We start from the raw sequence: 21,370 nt of genomic DNA on the forward strand, positions 1-21,370 counted from the left end.
CTTATGTTTCCCTTAAACATTTCATCTTTCAGCTTTTTTTTAATTGCGTTTTCAAGTAATTACAGAAATAAAAGTATATGAAAAAATATATATATTACCCATCCCCCCCTCCCCTTAACCCCTCCCCCCTAACATCCCTATAGAAAAAAAAGAAGAAAGAAAGAAAGAAAAAAAAAGAAAGAGTGCCTGGATATTGGAAGATCCCCACATGCTCCATGGAATTCGTAATAACTTTAGTATATATATTTATTTCTTTCCCCAAATAACCAATTATTTCATCTTCAGAGCAGTTAATTAATCTTTGTAAATTGTCCCGTGATTAGGGTTCTCAGGGTGGTGTTGTGAAGGGCTGGGAGGGCCTTCTCAGTGTTGTATCACTAAATAAATAACACAAAGTTAAGGTAGAAAATATGTTAATTGGAAAATTATTTGACAGAAATGTGTGTTCTTTTCTACCTAACAATAGTGAATATAATTAAAGATAAAACTATAGCCTATTACCTGATGTGCAATACTATAAACTTCATGTGTGTAATAACGTCTTCACATGAGTTACTTCCATCAGATATGATAACAGCAAATGGTAACACACTTCTTTCTATTTTACATCTTAAAACAAATTGGTACAATTTTATCTGTTTGGTACTTTCATCTTTCTATTGAATGTTTTCATACTAAGAGTAATATACTTTAATATTTGTTTTTGATATTATGAAAAGGAATTGATGTTAGTGTAGAAATGATGTATTTGTAGAGCAAATAACTTTATAAACATGACATTATTTGAAATTCTTTTCCCTGCATCTGTACACTGGGGCAATATATACTCCCTGCTCTAGAGGTAAAAGTTAGTTCTGATGGAGAATTTTTACAGGACCATTTCTACCCACTGGTTTCAGACAAAAAAATGGCAGATTTGGCATCTATAAGGTATAGAAATCCAGAGATCAGCCAACCTTTGCTTCTCTTGGTGTTGTAATTTTCTTTTTAGAACTCTGTCCCCAAGCATCAATTGAAATATCTAATCTTTTGATCATATCACCTCTTGTTTCCTAGGTTTTGTTTTCCAGCTGAAACTGCCACTAATTCATAAGCTTTTTGCAGTTTCTTCATATTGGACACATTCCTGAGACAAGTTTTTTGTAGCACCTCCTCACTAAAGGTTCCACAGCAAAGATCCATGGGTAATCTTAGACAGACAGACATATTTTATTGATCTTGCTCTGGATCTGAACATTAAAGAGTATGGGAAGTAGACAGTGACTTCATTCTGAGTCCAGTTATAACAGTGTACCAAGTGTCCAACATGCTGACTCCACTTGCTCTTTTTCCTGAAATCAAGAGTTCCTAGCCTATCTAACAGTGTCAGATTGAATCTCTCAAGCTGAGGATTACCTTAAGGATGATATGGTGTGGTCCTTGACTTCTGGACACCAAGCATGCTCAGTAACTCATGTATGAGACGACTCTCAAAATCCCTTCCCTGATCACTGTGCAGCCTTTTTGAAGGGTCAAAGTGCATAAAATATTTCTCCCACAATACCTTTGCAACAGTGGATGCTTCTGACCCTTTGTGGGAAAGGCTTGAGCATCTCTGGTGTAGTGATCAGTGATGACCAAGATATTTGCAATATTACTTGAATTGGGTCCCATGGAAAGAAAGTTCATACAGACTGGACCAAGTGGTCCCATGCTCTGTAGGTGAGACAAGGGAGCAACTCTTTTAGGTAGTGTCCTTCTCTGAATTCAACAAATGCATGATTTACAGTAATCTTCATCTTCAAGCTTCATTCATGCCCAATAGAAGTGATCTCTGAGTAATCTGCAAGTCTTGTCAAATCTCAGATGATCTGAGTCATCATGAATTGACCTCAGTACTATCTTCCTGTACCTCTCTGGCAATGTCAAATAAGAATGTCGAGTTCTATTTGGAGCAGGAGTAATCCTATATACAGCTTTGTTCCTCAACTCCATTTTATCCCATTCTCTCATCAGTAAGGGTATAGTAGGACGTTTTGCATTCTCAACTTTTGAAATCTCTCTCTTGAAAACAACTCACCAGATTTCACCTATACAATGGTCATCTTGCTGTGCTACTGACAACTCAGCAGGGCTCAAGGCAAGCAACTATTTTGCACTCAGCATGGTCATGTTGTAATAGGCTTGTTGAATTGCATGGCTAGAAGCACCCAAATGATCGACTGCTCTGTCAGGCCATAGTCCTTGCTCTGATTTAGCAACTGTAGAAAACACCTGAGGCAGGAATGTCCTCTCACTCTTTGTCACACAGGAGTTGATTCAAAGGGAGGCTCACTCTGGAGTAGTTCTTCACAGATCTCTGGTAGTACCCGTAGAATCTAAGGAATGAGCGCAGAGCACTCATAATCCTAGGTCTTGAACATTGGTCACTGCCTCTATCTTAGAATGATCCGTAGCCACTCCATGCTCAGAGACTATGCGCCCTACACAGTTGACTGACGTTTTACAGAACTGGCACTTATCCAGTGACATTTTTAAACCTTCAACTTCCAGGCAGTCTACCTCCTTCAGTGGTCTTGTCTCAAGCTCCTCTAGTGTTGACTCAAACACTATGAGATCATCCATCACAAGTCCTTCAAGCAGGTTCATGTCTCCAGCGGTCTGCTCTATGACATACTAGAAGGTTGCCAGTGCTCCTCATAGATTCTGTGGCATATTTTCAAACTGAAAAAAATCCAGGAGGACATATGGTGGCTGTCTTTCCTTTATCAGATTCACTCACTGATATTTGGTATTACTCTGTCTTTAGTTCTAACATGGAGCTATTTGCTTCCACTTAAGTAGGCCAGAGCATCCTTGAACGATGGAACTGTATATTGGTCTGTGATTGGTGTCTGCTCAGTGTTCTATAGTCAACACACATTCATATTTTCCTATTCTTTTTCCTTAACAGCTATAGGTGATGCATGGGTACCCCTGACTCAAAAGTAATTTCAGTTTCTTTAAGTTTCAGCAGGTGCTACTGAACATCTTCAACCTCCACTGGTGCTAACCAGTGAGAAAGTTGTGTCCGCTGTCACTCTGATAGAGTGGTGAGTACTCTTGGAGCAACTAACATCAAATTCGTCAGTAGAAAAGACATTTTTGCATTATTGATTGGTCTCTCTTGCATTCCTCTGGCATTGGTGAATCAAAGTTGAATGACTTCAATGTCAACTTTTCCGATACAGAAGACAGTTTCTCTTCCTTTTTCTTCACTGGAGAACTAGAAACTACTGTCAGAGGAAAAAGATGTGCAATTTGCATTCCACGTTTGAGAGCAACATCACTTCCCGAGGTGTTCCTGGCAGTCACTGTCATCCTGTTAGACTACACAGCTAAAGATTTCTGCAGCTCAGGCCTCACCAGCACAGCAGTGTGTCTCTTCTTCCTGATCGTTCGGAGTATCCACACGAATGGCTGGGGTGCTGGGCTCTCTTGAAAACTTGGGTGTTTCTGTCATTCTAGCTACTCCATCAGGATGTAAAGTAACTGGCTTAGACTGAGTATACCATATTGTTCCTCTTTTATGCTCATCATCTTGCATAGGAGAAGTTTGCACATTCTCAAAAGCGGCTCTGAATAGAGAAGGTTCTCAGAAAATTCTCTCCCTTTCTCTCTTTACATGCTCCCATGAGCCTTTTCACAATGGAAGTGTTTGTACTCACAAGAATGGAAGCTCTACCCTTAATGACCAGATCCAGGCAGACCAACACTATCAATAATTTCAATATCAACAGTATCGATAGTTTCAGCTACTCCAACATCTGCTTCTGAAAACAGCGGTTTCAATAATAAATAACCATCATAAGCATTAAGCCCCCAAACCTCAAGGGCACTGATAGGAATCAATGGTAAATGTGTCAAATACCTGTTGTAAAAGGATCTGTATTGTAAAGTAACGAGAACCTGTGTTAAGTATGGTTCTTGCATAAATTCCTTCAATCTGTATGGGTACATCAGAACTTGTTCCAGTAAGACTTCAGGAACAATGTTTTGCACTTTAGTATTTCTGTTGATACACTGATAGGAACATATTTGCTCCAAGACATTAGGCCATTCCTTTACTGGTCCCTCTGTAGTTTTCCATCTTCTTTTCCTGTTTGATTAACCACTGATTTACTTTTTGAAGGATCTCCTGTCCCTCACAGCTTCACTTAAAATTTCCATCTTCCCCACATTTGTAAGAGAAAAATACCAGGCCTATCCTCAGTTAAGAAACCTTTGCAGCAGCATTCCTCTGCTTTGTGATTTTCACAGGTGGGTCCTGTTTTCCAGTGGGTGTATCATGTTTAGCTGCAACATTAGCAGACATCAACTGAGTCAGCTCAGCTCCAATGTTTTTCACCTCATTTCTCAAAAGCTCTAATGGTGTGACATCAGAGGTCACTTCAACAACAGAGGCTACAAGACTGAAGACATTACTTGGCCTTTCAAAACATTTCGCTCCTCAGTCATATCTTCCTCCTTTCTAACCTGTCCGAGTAACTCAGTAAAAGATGAGGGACCGTGCATCTTGTGAGTCATTTGGATACACAGAGCAACCATATCTCGTGACAGTGCCCCCTTCACAACTTGCTGAACTCTCAGGTGATTTATATCAGACAGCTGAATGCCTCCTTTGGGGCAGAAACAATGCAGCAGTTTATCCAACTAAAATAGGTAGGCAGAGGGCTTCTCGCTTTCCTCTTGGAACTTCACCATACGATCAGTTGAACTTCCAGCAGTGCCAAAAGTGTTTCCAGAGACTGCATATAGTTAGCGGACGTGGCTAAAGAATTTTTTTGCCTTTAGGAACCTCACTATATCAATGGTAGGACCACTTAAAACTCTACCAGACTCTGCTTCTTTATATTGTCTGAGCACTGCCATTCATCTAGTAAATGAGATGCCTGCTCAGCCCAAGCATCATAGTCTTCTTCTACATTTGATGTGGGCTTGATTCCAGAGAGCATTCTCAGCTTACGGTGACCTTGGATCTCAGCAGGTACTCCTTGGCATTTATCGAGCAGTGATGTGATGGCAGAAACCAGCTCGGAATTTGGATCAACAGCTGAAGGACTTGTTTGATATTTAACATCAGTCAGAATTTTCCTTCCACTCCTCAGAAAAGAGAGTAACTTGAGCTGAGAATCTTCACCCTCAGCAGCATCTAGTGTTGTATTCTGTGCAGCTCTAAACATATGAACCAGTCATGGACCTGCCTCTCCAGGTACTTCCATCACAATAGGCAGAGTGAGTTCAGTCACATCACTGGAGATCTGGACTAGTGGACAGTATTTGCCAGATGATTCATTCAAGCACCAAGCTTTCACATGATTCAAGGCTTTAAAAATAACATATCATTACTACCATTAATAGAAATATTGCTCAGCACACAAGCATTGCTAGTTGATAATCTCTTATGATCACACCAAACCTTACTCTCCATGACACCCATAATACAGTACCTTAATTATGATGCACTTCAAATTACACAAAAATACTGGCGTGATACTGACTTGCACACAAATAAACAGGTTTTCCAATCATTATACAGCTGTTGTATAGTACTGCATCCATGCAGCATGAAATCATACAAGCACCCATCCCAGACAAGCCCCCAAGAATGTATAAATCTCTCAGCATAGGTTCATAATGAATTAGCTATCACTGTGAGTGCAACCTAACACATATTCTTCAATACATGAGAATTAACAATGTAAAGGCCATTTCCAATAAATAAGCACGTCTAGGGTAAATATAATTTGGATAAATACAAAACATAGTTTGAATGTTCCTTTAAAGGGAAGGAGGACTGTTACTTGTATGAATACTGACACACTTGCAAATTTACTGTTCGCAAGCTAGCAATAATATAACTCACAACAGTATCTTAGATGAAACTTGTATTGACAAAATATTTTAAACAATAACAAATACAACAAAGAAAACAGCTTATTACACAGATTAATTAGCCTATAACGTGCACATTATCATTGGAGTTCATTATTGCGTAATCAATCTGGTTTGCTTCACTTTGTTTGCTCACGGTACCAAACAATTCTGCCTGAATTCACAGTCCAATTCACTGTGATACATTAATAAGTATCCACACAATGTCTAAGGTGTCGAACTTTCTCCAAGTTGTGATAACTAGCTAACTAAACATTATTTGCACATTCCCTGTGGGACCATTGTCTGCATGAGCATTTTCCAACAGCAGTATCTGTCCTTCCAAATGAGTTCATATTCTTCTGCTATGTTTGTTGTCCATTTCCTTTTCCTTCTTTCTTCTTCCTTCTCCTCTCCCCAAAACTCCTGCACTCTCTCAAGAAAATGGCTACTCCCAATTCCTTTAGAACGTTCCAGGGCATCTTATTGGAAAAAATGTTAACAAGACAAATTCTGTTGACTATTACAACAAGCCCAACTTAATCAACAGAATTATTATTTTAAACAGCAAAAAAAATGCCCAATTGTATAATGTAATTAAAGGATCACATTGCACTTTGCTAATATCCGCAGAAAATAAAATACCCAACAGCATAACTGTATTAATAAAATAAAGCTTTGTCTTAACTCAGGATGTTGCATATGTGCCTAAGACTTTTGCACAGTGCTGTAAGTCTTGACCCTTAAGGCTGCTTCAGTATTTCAGTACTTGAAGGTTCTGCCCTCCTTATCAACACCAGTTAGGGTAACTTTATATCAGTGTTTCCTTTTGCAATTGAAAATGACAAGAATGTGGAGTCCTATTCATGATTTCTTGCTGGAATGCAAATTCATATAGTCAGTGGGGACTTCACCCTCACAAGTTTACAGTCCAATTGTAAAACTAGCTCTGTAAAATGTGATACTGTGCTCTTTTGTCAGTGATAATTTAGACCTTACAACAGTAACTACAGGTGACAATATTGTTTGGACTGCATTACATAACTGTAGAGACAAATCAGTAATTTTTTAGAAACCAGCATAAGGCAATTAAAGTAATTGTACAACTTACTTTTAAAACCGACCACAGCTGGCATCGATTAGGAGAATAAGAATTCATCAGCATGATGCTGTTAACAACAGTTACATAAGTGTAATTATTTTTTTCTGTAAATCAAGGCAATCATGGCAATGACTTTTCATAGTCAGGCAGGTGGTCAGATTTACAATTCACAATCTCTGTATATAAAAAAAAGGGGTCTGTCCTAAACTACTCTGAATTTGTAATGCTGCACTCAATACTGTTGAGAGTGCCTGAGGCATTTTCTTTAACAATAAGGATCTTTTTGTCCATTAATCTAAAATTACAGTAGAAGACCCAATTTGCACTATGTGTTACTTTGGAAGCACAGAGACAGATTTCATTTTGGTATACTGAATGCAAATATCATGAATTCCTATACCAATGGATTGTGTAAGATTTGTCTGCTGGCCTATGGGCATTCTCATCTGATTTCCCACCAGGCACTGCCAGAATGCAAATCTCTACCCTAAAAGTGGAATCTGGAAACAAATTACTTTTTTCTACTGAAGTTGCTTTCAAATTCATGATATATGCTTGCTTTGAATTAAACATATTATTCTGCTCTTTGATTGTATTTTATTTTAATGTTGCTGCTGTAAATTTATGTTGCTGTCATATGAAGGGTAGGTTAGTCAGATTCTGAAGTAGGGATGCTGGGTTGATGCTTCAAGCTGAGATCTTTCTATGGAACTAGGCAGAAAATGTCATTGAACCCTATTATATCCAGCTCCTTAATCATTTAACTACTTTCTCAGTTCTGAAAATGTCTCTTTAAACAGGAAACTGGATTTTCTCATTGCAGATTACACAGACCTGTTATGAATTTTAAATATTAGATGCTGTTTAATATTTTCAGATTTTTTGTATCTTCACACTGTTCTGCTTTAATGTTTCTATTTGGGTGAAAATATTATATGCTGCAAGTCTATAAAGTGTTATTTTCATAATCTTAGCACACCCGTGAGATTAAAGGATTGAGGGGTGAAGGAATTGAACAGAATGATAAAGATGGTAAGTACCTAAGCAAGAGGACACTTCTTCTTATGATGAGCTCAAGTTCACAAACAAAAATGCAGGTAGTTTAGGATAACATTTTTTCACACACAAGGGCACTGGAAGTCTTAAACACAAGAGATTCTGCAGATGCTCGAATTTCAGAGCAATACACACACACGCACAATGCTGGAGGAATTCAGCAGCCCGGCCAGCATCTATGGAGAGGAGTAAACACTCGATATTTCTGTCTGAGACACTGACTACGTTATGGATATGGTTACACATCATTCATATTCTAATGGATTGGCAGAACCAATTCAAATTAAGTCACAAAAGACTGCAGATACCTGATACCTGGGAGCAACATATAAAAAAATACTGGAGCAAATCCTCGGTCAGGCAACATTAACGTTGGAAAACATTCATCAAAATGAAAGGTCTCAACTCTTGGGCTGATTGTTCATTTCCCTCCATAGAAGCAGCAAAACTGGTTCAAGGGATTTGGTGACCTTACTGCTCCAGTGTAGTCCATCCCCAGATTACTACAGAGTTCCATTCCAGACAACTACTCATAACCTAAACCGTTTGTAGATCAGACTTGAAGAAAAACATCTTGTGGGAGAGGATCGTAGAAACAACTGCAATGGAAGAGCAAGCAGGCACGGAAAGGACTGCTACTAGCTGGCCTCACTGGTTTTCTGCCTCACATATCTGTTCAGATCAGTGCTGAGTAAGGGTGGGGTGGGTGTGGTGGTGTAAGGAATGGTGGGAGAGAAAACACACAGAAATGTCCCATTAATGCCTGGCATTTGTAACTTGCTTTAGGATTTGTGTTAGTAAGGGTGGTAAACAAATGATCAGAATCTACTTCTAACAGGTAGGTCATGAGTAGAAACTGAGTTTACCACAAAGCAAAACAATATATGTTGCAATATATGACATGAAATTCTTAAAGATAGTATTGTAACCCACCGTTTCAGAATCCAAATCACATCATTGCCAGTATGTGAAACATACCGACATCGATTGTGGCTCAGTGCCAAGCATAAACCACCAGACAATACCATAACAGACATCTCAATAGCAAACAGCCATCAGCAACTGACAATTAGCAGAACAATCACATGCACAAATGTCAATAATCAAACTTAAATAAATGTGAACGTATGAACAGACTCAATAATTATCAATAGAACAAGGAGAGCAGGAAGATCATTTATTTATTGAGATACAGCAAGGAAGAGGCCCTTCCGAACCTTCAACCCATGCTCCCCAACAATCCCCCAATTTAATCCTAGCCTAATCACAGGACAATTTACAATGACCAGTTTGTCTTTGGACTGTGGGAGGAAACTGGAGCCCATGTGGTCATGGGGAGAGCATCCAAACTCCTCACAAGCAGCAGCAGGGATTGAATCTGGATTGACTGCACTGTAAAGTGCTGTGCTAACCACTGTGCAACCATGCTACCCCATTTAACCGATGTTGTGCAGGGGCAGTTAGACTATTACTCCTGGGTGAGTTTTGTTGAGAAGCTGGGTAACTACAGGAAAGAAGCTTTGGAGTTGACATGTAGCCCTCAGATAGTTTGAATTAAACCTAATAACTAGGCCTAAATCAAACCTAATCCCAATATGTCTAAACTGAGGCTAAAGTTAAGCCTAAAATACAAACCTACTCCCCAAATGGTCTAAACTAAACAAATTAGCTGGGCATACAGCAAGCTTACTCCCTAAATAATCTAAACTGTGCTGAATATCTAAGCCTAGTTGCATCCATAAGATCAGAGCATTGAGAATCGGGCACCATGTTTCCTGTTAATTTAATACAGACTGGGGGCTTTCCCATGCACCCAGATACAAATGAAATCACAGAAAACTACACAAGGCAGGGAAGGTATGCCCTCTTTGAACTCTCATACCTCCTTGTCCATGCCCCACTAAAGAAACGTCCAGGGAGACCAGTTCACATGACAACCGGCTCATCCTGCAGCTAAGTTTACAGTGAATAGTACTACAGGACAACTACTCCCCAAGCAGGCCAAAACATTTTCCGCCAGCCCCCTTGCTCACCTCCACCCCCTATCCCTAATCCTAACCCCCAAAGCCCTCTCCCCTCCAGCCACTCACCCCCATCCCCTAATTCTACCCATAATCCTAATGGCATCCCACAGCTGAAAGCACCCCCATCAACCATGGGAAAATCCCCTTTAACACTGACCATCTGAGCACCCCAATACTGGCGTCATCACCCCACAGACTCACAAGTCACTCCACTCCCACATATACACAACTCTAAGCCTCTGGCATAACTGACCCCACCTTGCCTACACAAACAGAGGACTGTACCTAAGACATCCCTCCTATTCTTAAGAAAGATGTATTCTAAGAAAGGCAAGTGGTGCTGAACTAGATTAAGGAAAGTGTGGGCCATTCCAAAGCAGCAGGGTCACGTGACACTGAATCTCCAGAAATAAGATCAACAAACACATAAGGGATAATTTTCCCACTGCCCACATAATTACATCCTAAGCTTAATCTGGCCCTTCACCTCCACTCCTGAACCTTCTCCCCTCCAGTCTCTCAACTCCACTCCTACGCATAACTTTAAACTCAACACCAAGCTCCCTTCCAATTCTTACCTCCATCCCTCAACCCTACCCCTACCCGTAACCTTCCCACCCATCTCCCCTCCAATTCTTACCTCCATCCCTCAATCCTACCTCTAGCCGTAACCTTAACCTCCACACCCATCTCCCCTCCAGTCTCTCACCCCATCCCTCAACCCTACTCCTACCTGTAACCTTACCCTCCACCCCCCTCCCCTCCAGTTTCTCAACTCCATCCCCCAACACTTCCTCCTCTAACCCATCCATCTCCTAAACAGACCCCTATCACTAACTTTCACATCCCCTTTTCCTCCAACTCCTCCTGTCTCCCCAGTGCCCCCTTCCCCTTTAGCTAGTCCCCCTCTCTCTGCCAGGCTCCCCTCTCCCAGCCAGGCACCTCTCTCTTAAAGCTTAATGTCCAGTTCAGAGTAATGGGCTTCTTCAATGGACTTCATTCAGTGGCAAGGAAGTTACAAATGAGTGCATGATGTTCACTATCATTTGAGACTCCTCAGATAATGAAACAGTTTACAACAGCAAGACCTGTGCTGATAGTGTCACAACCACAGATTCGGCCGCACAGTAGATACAGAAACTGTGCTTGTGATATGCACATGTCAGTTAATTATTACTTACTCATGATAGCATTTAACTCCATACTTGTCGTCGTAGTGCTTGTTGAGACTTGGACAGAGCACAGCAATGTTTTGCTGCCTGTTTGCTTTTAGCCTTCCCTGAGAAATTGGACTTTTGAGTCTAGTGACTCTGAAGACTAGTGGTATTCGGTTAATGTTTAGATTTTCTTTTCAGCTACAGTGTAGGCTTCATTTCCCATTTGAGAGTTTTAGTTAACGGTCCTATTTGACCTAGCGTTTATTGTTTTATTTTCCCTTTAACACTGTTCGCATTAAAGTCTGTGAACTATCGACCTGCTTCAGTGTCTCTCACTCCGCACTTGGGCCATATCCGAACCTGGTAACAGATAGAAGACAAATAACAGTCCGGCCACACAAGTTCCAGACAAAGATAACGTACAGTACAGCTGGAGAAAGTTCAGCTAACATCCCTCACATTCAGTGGTATTAACATCACTGAATCCCAACAATCAATATCTTAGCGGTTCCCATTTTGCCCAAAAATTGAACTGGAGCACCCATAAAGATGAGCAAATCTGCCAGTGCTGGAAATCTGAGCAACACACACAAAATTCTGGAGGAACTCGGCAGGCCAGGCAGCATCTATGGAAACCTGAGGCCCCTCCTCCCCATACAATATGGTGACAAGAGAAGGTTAGAGACAAGGAATCCTACAGCAAATAACTCAAACCCTAGCTCCTTAAAGCCACAAGTCAAGAATGTGATGAAATACTTTCGAGCTTCAACAGCACTCTGGAAGCTTAAATCCTTACAAGACATACGAGGGGTGATTAATAAGTTCGTGGCCTAAGGTAGACGCAGTCAATTTTAGAAAATCTAGCGCATTTATTTTTCAACAAAGTCCCCTCCTACATTTACACACTTAGTCCAGCGGTTGTGGAGTATAGGATCTTGGACCTCCAGAAAGTGTCCTCAGATGGATGATTGATAAGTTCGTGGCCTATGGTAGAAGGAGATGTGTTATACAGCTCTTGTTACATGCACATGCAGTTCAACCCTTTGAGTGATTATGCAGAAAGTTTGAAGTTAATAACTCATCTCCTTCTGCATCAGGCCACGAACTTATCAATCACCCCTTTATGAGTTATTAACTTTAAACTTTCTGCATAATCATTCAAGGAGTTGAACTGCATGTGCATGTAACGAGAGCTGTATAACTCATCTCCTTCTACCTTAGGCCACTACCTTATCAATCACCCCTGCTGTGGACACTTTCTGGAGGTCCAAGATCCGTATGTTCCATGATTGCTGGCCTAAGTGTGTAAATGTAGGAGGGGACTATGTTGAAAAATAAATGTGATAGGTTTTCTCAAATTGATTCATTCTACCGCCCCTCGTGACAGTCCACTTGATAGGTACTAGATCCATTCACTCACTCCACCACTCTTGCCCATTAGCCGCAGCTTGTACCAAATGCAGGATGCACTGCAGTAATACACAAAAACTCTTTAGTCATCACCTTGCAATCTTATGACCTCTACTTGTTCACTTTCAGCAACTTCTCTAAGTAAAGGGATCTGGGGATGCAGGTACGTAATTCAGTGAAAGTGACATCACAGGTAGATAGGGTCATAAAGAAAGCATTTTGCACATTGTCCTTCATAAGTCAATGTATTGAGTACAGGAGCTGGGATGTTATGTTGAAGTTGAATAAGATGTTGGTGGGGCCTAATTTGGTGTATCATGTGCAGTTTTGGTTGCCTAGGCCCTAAGTCACAAAGTTGAAGGGGTACAGAGAAGATTTACAAGGATATTGCTGCGTCTGAAGAACCTGAGTTATAAGGAAAGATTGAACAGTTTAGGGCTGTATTCTTTAGAGCATGGAAGATTGAAAGGATATTTGATAGAAGTATAAAATGTTATGAGGGGTATAGATAGGATAAATACAAGCAGGCTTTTTCCACTGAGGTTGGATTGACTACAACCAGACGCCATGCGTTAAGGGTGAAAGGTGAGAAGTTTAAGGGGAACATGAGCATATGAGGGGAAACATTCACTCAGGGAGCAGCGAGAGTACGGACTGAGCTGCCAGCACAAGTGGTGCATGCAAGCTTTATTTCAACATTGAAGAGAAGCTTGGATAGATACATGGATCGCAGGGCATAGAGGGCTACAGGCCACTGCAGGTCGATGGGAGAAGGCATTGTAAATGTTTTCAGCATGACCTAGATGGGCTGAAGAACCTGTTTCTCTGCTGTACTTCTCTATGACTCTAAAATATTGTCCCTCAGGTTCAATTTAAATCTTTGCCCTCTTACCTTAAATCTATATCCTCTAGTTTTAAATTGAAATGAAATATACCAACGGACAGGCCTCTAGTCAGAAATGCAACCATCTACTACTGCACTCTGTCTTCACCTGTTAAGCCATTGTTGAATCCAATTTACTACTCATCCTGAATGCCAAGCAACTGAATGTTCTGGACTAGCCTCACACATGGGAATTTATTACATAGCTTGCTGAAGTCCATGTAGACAATGTCTGCTGCTTTTCTTCATCAACTTTCCTCGAAAACTCCTTGAAAGACTTTGTAAGATTGGTTGGATACGACCTATTGCACACAAAGCCATGATGACTATTCCTAATCTATCCAAAACTTATATATCTTATCCCTTAGAATACCTTCAATAATTTATCCACTACTGATGTAAGGCTTAGAAATATTGAATGAGTGAATGAATGAATTGAATGAATTGACTTTATTACTTATATCCTTCATATACATGAGGAAAAAATCTTTACATTATGTCTCTGTCTAAATGTGCAATGTGCAATTTATAGTAATTTGTAATAGATAGTATGTACAACAGGACAGTCAATATAACATAGAAATACAGTTGTGTCAGCATAAATTAATCAGTCTGATGGCCTGATGGAAGAAATTGTCCCGGAGCCTGTTGGTCCTGGCTTTTATGTTAAGGTACAGGCTTCCCAGATAGTAGCAGCTGGAATAGACTGTGGTTGGGGTGACTCGACTCCCCAATAATTCTTCAAGCACTTTTAACACACCTGTCTTTGTAAATGTCTTGAATAGCTGGAAGTTCACATCTACAGATGTGCTGGACTGTCCACACCACTCTCTGCAGAATCTTGCGATTGAGGGAAGCACAGTTCCCATACCAGGTAGTGATGTAGCTAGTCAGGATGCTCTCAATTGTGCCCCTATAGAAAGTTATTAGGATTTGGGGGCCCACACCAAACTTATCCATCTGTCTGAGGTGAAAGAGGCGCTCTTGTGTCTTTTTCACTACACAGCCAGTATGTATAGACCATGTGAGATCCTTGGTGATGTTTAACCAAGAAACTTAAAGCTGTTTACCCTCTCAAACCCAGATCCATTGATGTCCATAGGGGTTAGCCCATCTCCATTCCTCCTGTAGTCCACAACCAGCTCCCTTATTTTTGCGACACTGAGAGAGGTGTTTACCTGTCATCACTGTGTCAGGGTGATGACTTCTTCTCAGTAGGCTGCCTCATTATTATTTGAGACTAGGCCAATCAATGTAGTATTGTCAGCAAATTTAATTAGCAGATTGGAGCTGTGGGTGGTGACACAGTTGTGGGTATACAGGGAGTAAAGGAGTAAATGAATTGAGGCAGTATGGTGTGGGCCTGAGAGCAGGGAATAAGCCAGTGTTGGAATGAACAAGTTAAGGATATAGGTCCAAATGTTAAAATTTGGAATGAAATTAATAATAAGAAATTTGATCTACTGTGCAAGATACAGCAGCCGAAGTTAATAATGTGACAATAAGAGGGTTTGCAACAAGCTATACTTAAATGCTTGTCTCCTAACTGGAATGTCAAACCAAGACAATTCAGGTACGTGTGGATAGAGGTAGGTAGCCTCTAAGGAAAAAAAGTGGAAAAAGAATGTACAGGCAGTACTAGATATTTCAATACTTTTTAATTAAATTATAGACTTATTGTCCTTAAAGTCAAGTATTTGTATTTGAATCTTCTTTAATTTGATTTGTCAGCAGATGTAATTGTGAGTATGTGTGGGTTTAAGACGGTGCTGGTGAAGCACAGCAACTTCTTGCCAGTAGCAAACAAAACTATTAACTACTTTATTAATCACACTCGTTCTGGAAAACAATTACTGCAATTAATAGCCTGTAATTTCCTTTCCAGAATTGAGCTTTTGAACTGCCTGTACAACCTGCCATTTTTGTGGTGTGAACTGAAGTCTCAAAGTTGCAGGACATTTGTAATGTGGAGTTTATGGACCGAACTGAGCAGCATGGCCTGGGCCTGAGAGCAGGGAATGAGCCAATGATTGGCCTTTGCTGGAGTGGACATGGAAGCAATTCAATAGGGCAGAACCAAAGACAAGGTGAGGCATAGTTGAAGTGTTGGGGCCTAGGCCCGGGACTGAGACCAAGGAAAGACCCAATGTTTGATATACTTAAGCACTGGACCAAGATGGAAAGGTCAGATATGGGCCAATTCAAGGCACTGTGCTCTGGGCCCAAGAGCGTATCAAAGCAGAAGTCTGAGACTGAGGAATGATTAAAGCACTACATTGAAAATGTCAAGGTGTTGGGCCAGAGGTAAGGGACTGGACAGTCCAGCTTGCTGCTCCACAAGATTTACTTGTCTCTGCGTTGAACTGAGGCTGTGGCCTCTAAATAATGTGCTCCTAGATTGGTTGCAGTGACAACTGGCTTCATAGCTGTGGCTCACTTCCATGAAATTCAGTTCTGAATGTTATTTGCTTACTCTTATTGTTTGCACGTTTTGTTTTTTTTCTGCACATAAAGTGATTGACGGTCTTTTAAAATGGGTTCTATTGGGTTTCTTTGTTTTGTGGCTGCCTGTAAGGAGACAAATCTTAAGGCTGTGAATAGTGCATATACCTGATAATTGTATTTTGATGGAAGCAGCAGCCCGACCTGAATCTAATTAGAAATCAAGACCATGCTCGAGCCTCCATTTCAGTAGGTTTACATATTCAGCTTCTGATACAGTGAATACATCAAGCTTTGCATTTGTAAGTTACAAATCTCACTCGCACATACCCCATGGATGATGCATGGTCCTGTATAAAATGTTTTTAATGTTCTACGAGAACTAGATCTGGAATAACCATTGAATATTTTAGGTTTAAGTGAATGTGTTTTATTTCATTTTTGGCTCTAGAAAGACAAACTATTGTTAGCATTAAATCAGAAGGTGGCATTATGCAAACAAGATTTAGTAGCACAGCATTGCCCAGATGTTAAATGAAAAATCTTGCGATTGTAAACAACACACTGGATTGATAAAAGTGCTCCCAGCAATCCTACTGTTCATATAACAGGAGAATCAATATTAGGCAAGACATTTTGCAGTGAAATATAAACCACAAGCTGGCATTAACAAAAGTAAAGCCAAAATCAAAACTTGAAAAGAAATCTATGAAATTATGACAGAATGTTTCAACTTAAGGGACTAGCATTGGGCTGGCCAGTGGTGTAGTGGCATCAGCACTGGACTTCAAGGCATATGGTCCTGAGTTCAAATCCGGACAGGTTCCAACCTGGGTAGCAGCAGTAACTGCGTGGAAGAACAGCTTAGCAATCTACATCTGTATGGACAACTACAGTACACTATCCAAGGGTCACCGTGAATCGACGATGACTCGACGACACTCAACAACAACAATCAGCGTACACACACACGTATAGAGGTAATTAAATATGCTTCAGCCAGGTGAAGAAAATTCATTGTAAAGTTGTCCAAACCTTTGTTTATTTTAGTTTGAATGGATTTGCCTCCCTAGGTGCGGTGAAGAATCTTGGGCAGAGTTCCCAGCCTGATCTCTGGCAATTCAGCTGGATCTTTCCTGTTTAGAGGTTGGCTTCCTGAACAGGTTCCAGTTATTTCAACAGAGAACTAAATAAGCCCATGTACCTAACATTTCTGAAATAGTTGATAAAGTCTGGCAGTCACGGGCCAGTCTCATCATACACACCACAAGTAGGCTGCATTCAAAACCAATCACATCATCTGCTACAACGTTCAATTTACATTGGGACAAGTCGTTTTGGATTTTCTGTAAACCAATTAAATATGATCCTCATTATTAAACATCCCTTTGTTAATAAATGATCAGTGACAACTGCCATTCCACCTGATTGGATCTGCTTCTGAACATGGCCTTAGAGAAGTGTAGAAAAGAGTTAGTGGAAGATTTCTTATCTTATGGGACCTTGGCTCATATAGTTTTAATGAACTGTATCTATTTATTGTAACGCTGCACTGACTTAGAAAAAGCCTGTTGGGGGAATGCATAATAATTATAAGACTAAACAGTATGCCTATTGATAGATTACAGCAGCCTGATAAATCACAGATCAGTGAACATGTGTGTAAACTATTTTGAAGTAGTGACAGACCACATGCAAGGTTATTTTCCCTTTCCCTAAGAACACTGAGCCTCTGCAATGCACCATATTCTGCTGCAGAGATTGTGCACCTGAAAGAGGCACAGTTCACCTCATTTGGAAGGTGAATGCATTAAAAAGTTGTGAACACTTTGGTCTATTTGATCTCTTCATCTGCTTTAATTGTCTAAAGAGAGTTTCAGAGGATATTTATTTCCCTTATTGGATTAGAAGTATATATTTTTTATTTTTGTATTTCCAGGTGAAGAAGAGAGAGTTTGTTCGGAAAAGGTGCATGGCAGGTTCTGAGAGTTTGCTAGAGGTAGTTTCTGGTGCCCCAGGGATAACTGATCGATCAGCTAATCTGGTCCTGCCAATTATTTTCCTTTATTTATATGAACTGTTTTTGCAGAACTATTTTTAAGATTCTCTTAACTCAACAACTCCAAAACATAAAAACAATTGAAAGAAAATCAAGGAGCTTGGTGTAACTGTATACATTTCATTTCTTACTTTAGTGAGGTGCGTGCATATGATGTGTGGGTGTGATGATGTATAGCAACCACATGCAGGTTTTACATATAACCTGTAATGATTTATTTAATAAAGAATGTTTAATTAACAATCTATTCTTGAAATGTTAAATGCACAACACTCCATCCTGCTTAGCTATAAATTCCAATTCTATATATATACATATATACGTATATACACACACACATACAAACACATACATGTACATAGATGTACATACACAGTATACCATAGACTGGGTGGTGGGTGGAGATTTGTCTCTACTAAACGAGGTGTAAGGTGCTCTTTCTATCTGCTAGCCTGCAGGTCACCCTTTGGCAAGGTGTAGCACCTGCTGAGACTCTGATCAGCGTCATGTAAAGCCATCGGAGCGGGTACTGGATGGCCGTTTCAGCAGCTGGTACATATCGCAAGTCCTACTTACGTGACCACTGACATCAGGCAGAAAATCTCTGGAGACTATTGATAATGGCTGGGGTCAACCATCTAGTAAAGATAATTCCCAGAAGAAGGCAATGGCAAACCACTTCTGTAGAAAAATTTGCTTGAAACAATCATTGTCATGAAACCATGATCACTTACATCATATGACATGGCACATAACAATGGTGACTACATAAGCATCCACAGCATGGTAAATTATAAATTGTCCTATTCAGGCCTGAAGATTTAATCACCGTAGAGACTTTCTTACTCTTGTGGGATAATATCTTTCCTGACAAGTAGGATCAAACAATTTCACATTTGGCAACCTCCCGTGTGGTGGTTATAGGAGTTGACTGTGGAACTGCAGGAAGTGGTTCTGACAGCTCTGGTCACATTTCTTTTCTAACAATTGACACTGCTTTCTCCAAATGATCGACCAGTGTAATCTCCACTGCGTAGAAGACTAGTCCAGTTCTGTCCTTAGTCTTTCCAAGTACTCACTTTTCATCACCTCTGTAGTCCATCACTAGGACTGCTTGTCTAGGAGTGACACATTGAACCTCTTCATTTGAGGAGCCTTCAATTTGTCTCAGCCACTCTTCTTGACCCCATGCACCCCTCAAGCAAACTCTTCTCCCTCCTGCCATCTGGCAAATGGTACCAAAGCATTCGGGCTCTCACAACCAGACTGTGCAACAGTTTCTTCCCCCAAGCCATCAGACTCCTCAATACTCAGAGTCTAGACTGACATCTACATCATTTATTATTATTTTGTAATTTGTCCTCTACTGTGCTTATTGTCTTGTTTATTAATAATTGTACTGCCCTGCACTGTTTAGTGTGCTTTATGTAGTCCTGTGCAGGTCTGTAGCCTAGTGCAGTTTTTATGTTGTTTTACATAGTCTAGTGTAGCCTTGTGCTGTCTTACATAGTCTAGTGTAGTTTTGTGTTGTTTCAAGTAGCACCAGGGTCCTGGAGGAACGTTGTTTCATTTTTACTGTGTACTGTACCAGCAGTTTATGGTTGAAATGACAATAGAATTGACTGGACTTGTATCTTTGAAAAGCCATTCAAACTCATTTTGTGGGGTGACTGAAATTGCTAAGCCAATGTCCAATTTCATTTTAAGTAATTTACTGTTCACTTCTGGTAAGTTACATTGATTGCCTATAGTTGGATTTCACATTGAACATCTCGAGACTACTTAATCCTGTGTCACTCTAATCATTATCAGAATTTTCATCAATAGCATGCAGATTAGTGCTCTTTTTGAAAGTGCAACTTGACTTTTTATCTTTTTCTTTTCCCTGTGCAATCTATTTATTTTTGTCTGCCTAACATGCTCTTTGTATATGACCTTCTTTGTTGCATTTTCTCCATTTTTCTCCTTTAAACCTGTATTGGTGTGGTGTATGTGAGCCCCTACCACAGGAGTAACTCAACTTGGTTGGCCAGGCCATTTTGTGTTTAGATGTTGCAATTTTGTCTACACTCACTTTCACTCCTAACTGCAACTCAATTGCATCTCTGTCTGCTGTTTCTAATGATAAATTGTTCTTCTGTTTGGAGCCATTTTTGAATACATTCTTGTAAGATTCCACAAACTAAGTGATCTCCCAATGCATCACTAGACTGACAATGCTCAGACAATCTCTTCAATTCAGCCACATACATTGAAATCAACTCCCCTTGCTTTTGATTCCACTTACAAAAACCAAAGCATTCTGCAAGCAACGATGGTTTCTATTCTAAAAGTTCCAGCATTACTTTCACGATATCAGCAAATATAATTTCAGCTGGTTTGCTTGGAGCAATGAAACTTCTAAGCAAACTGTATTCTCTTCTACCTAATGCACTCAGCAAAACCGGCTTCTTATTGGCTATCCTATTTGCTTTAAAATACTGTTCAATTTTGCAGTATAAAATATCCAGTTTTCTCTTGTGCAATCAAACATGTCTATCTTTTCAATGTACCCAGCTATTTCTGCTTTTTTAAAATTTATGATTATTCTCACCTGGTACTTACTGTTTCTGAACCCATTAATTTGTCTGTTTTCTGCCTTTTTTTAAACTCGACTTTCCAAAGAAGCTTGTGCTGCACGGCATTTTTCTCTCCAGCATTTCTCACAGTGCCTTTTTTAAACCTGAATGTCTTGCTGTGCTTCAACAGGTTGGTAGTCATCTCAGGCTCATTTAAAACTTACTCATCACCACTATAATGTTTTCTAATTCCGATACATAAAAATCAAACAAAAGAAAAACACAGAAGTGGGAGTAACTGTACTGTATATATATTTTTTTTACTGTAGCAAGGCATGTGAATATGACGCGGTGGCATGAAGATGTATGCCATTCATGTACTTAATGAATTATTTAAACAAATGAAGAATGCTTAATCAACAATATATTTACAATATTACTGAAATATTAAATACACAGTACGTTATATTTCCCTGCTGAAATTAAATGTCACCTACTCCTCCAACCCACAGTGGCAACAGCAGTAATAAAAGGACAGAGCAAACAACAGGTAAACAAAAGGTAATCAATAATTAGCATACATAACTTCCTACCATTCAGAACATTTACAGTGACAGGTGCGAAAAAGCGCCTAAAGAATCATTGGGGACCCAAGTCACCCCAACCACAAACTGTTCTAGTTGCTACCCACAGCATTAAAGGTAGGACAAACAGGCTCCAGGACAGCTTCCTCCACCAGGCCATCAGACTGACACTTAAAATTGTATTTTTAAGCTGTATTGTCTGT

This window comes from Hemitrygon akajei, chromosome 13, assembly GCF_048418815.1.
Source record: "Hemitrygon akajei chromosome 13, sHemAka1.3, whole genome shotgun sequence".
In the NCBI taxonomy this organism is placed as follows: Eukaryota; Metazoa; Chordata; class Chondrichthyes; order Myliobatiformes; family Dasyatidae; genus Hemitrygon; species Hemitrygon akajei.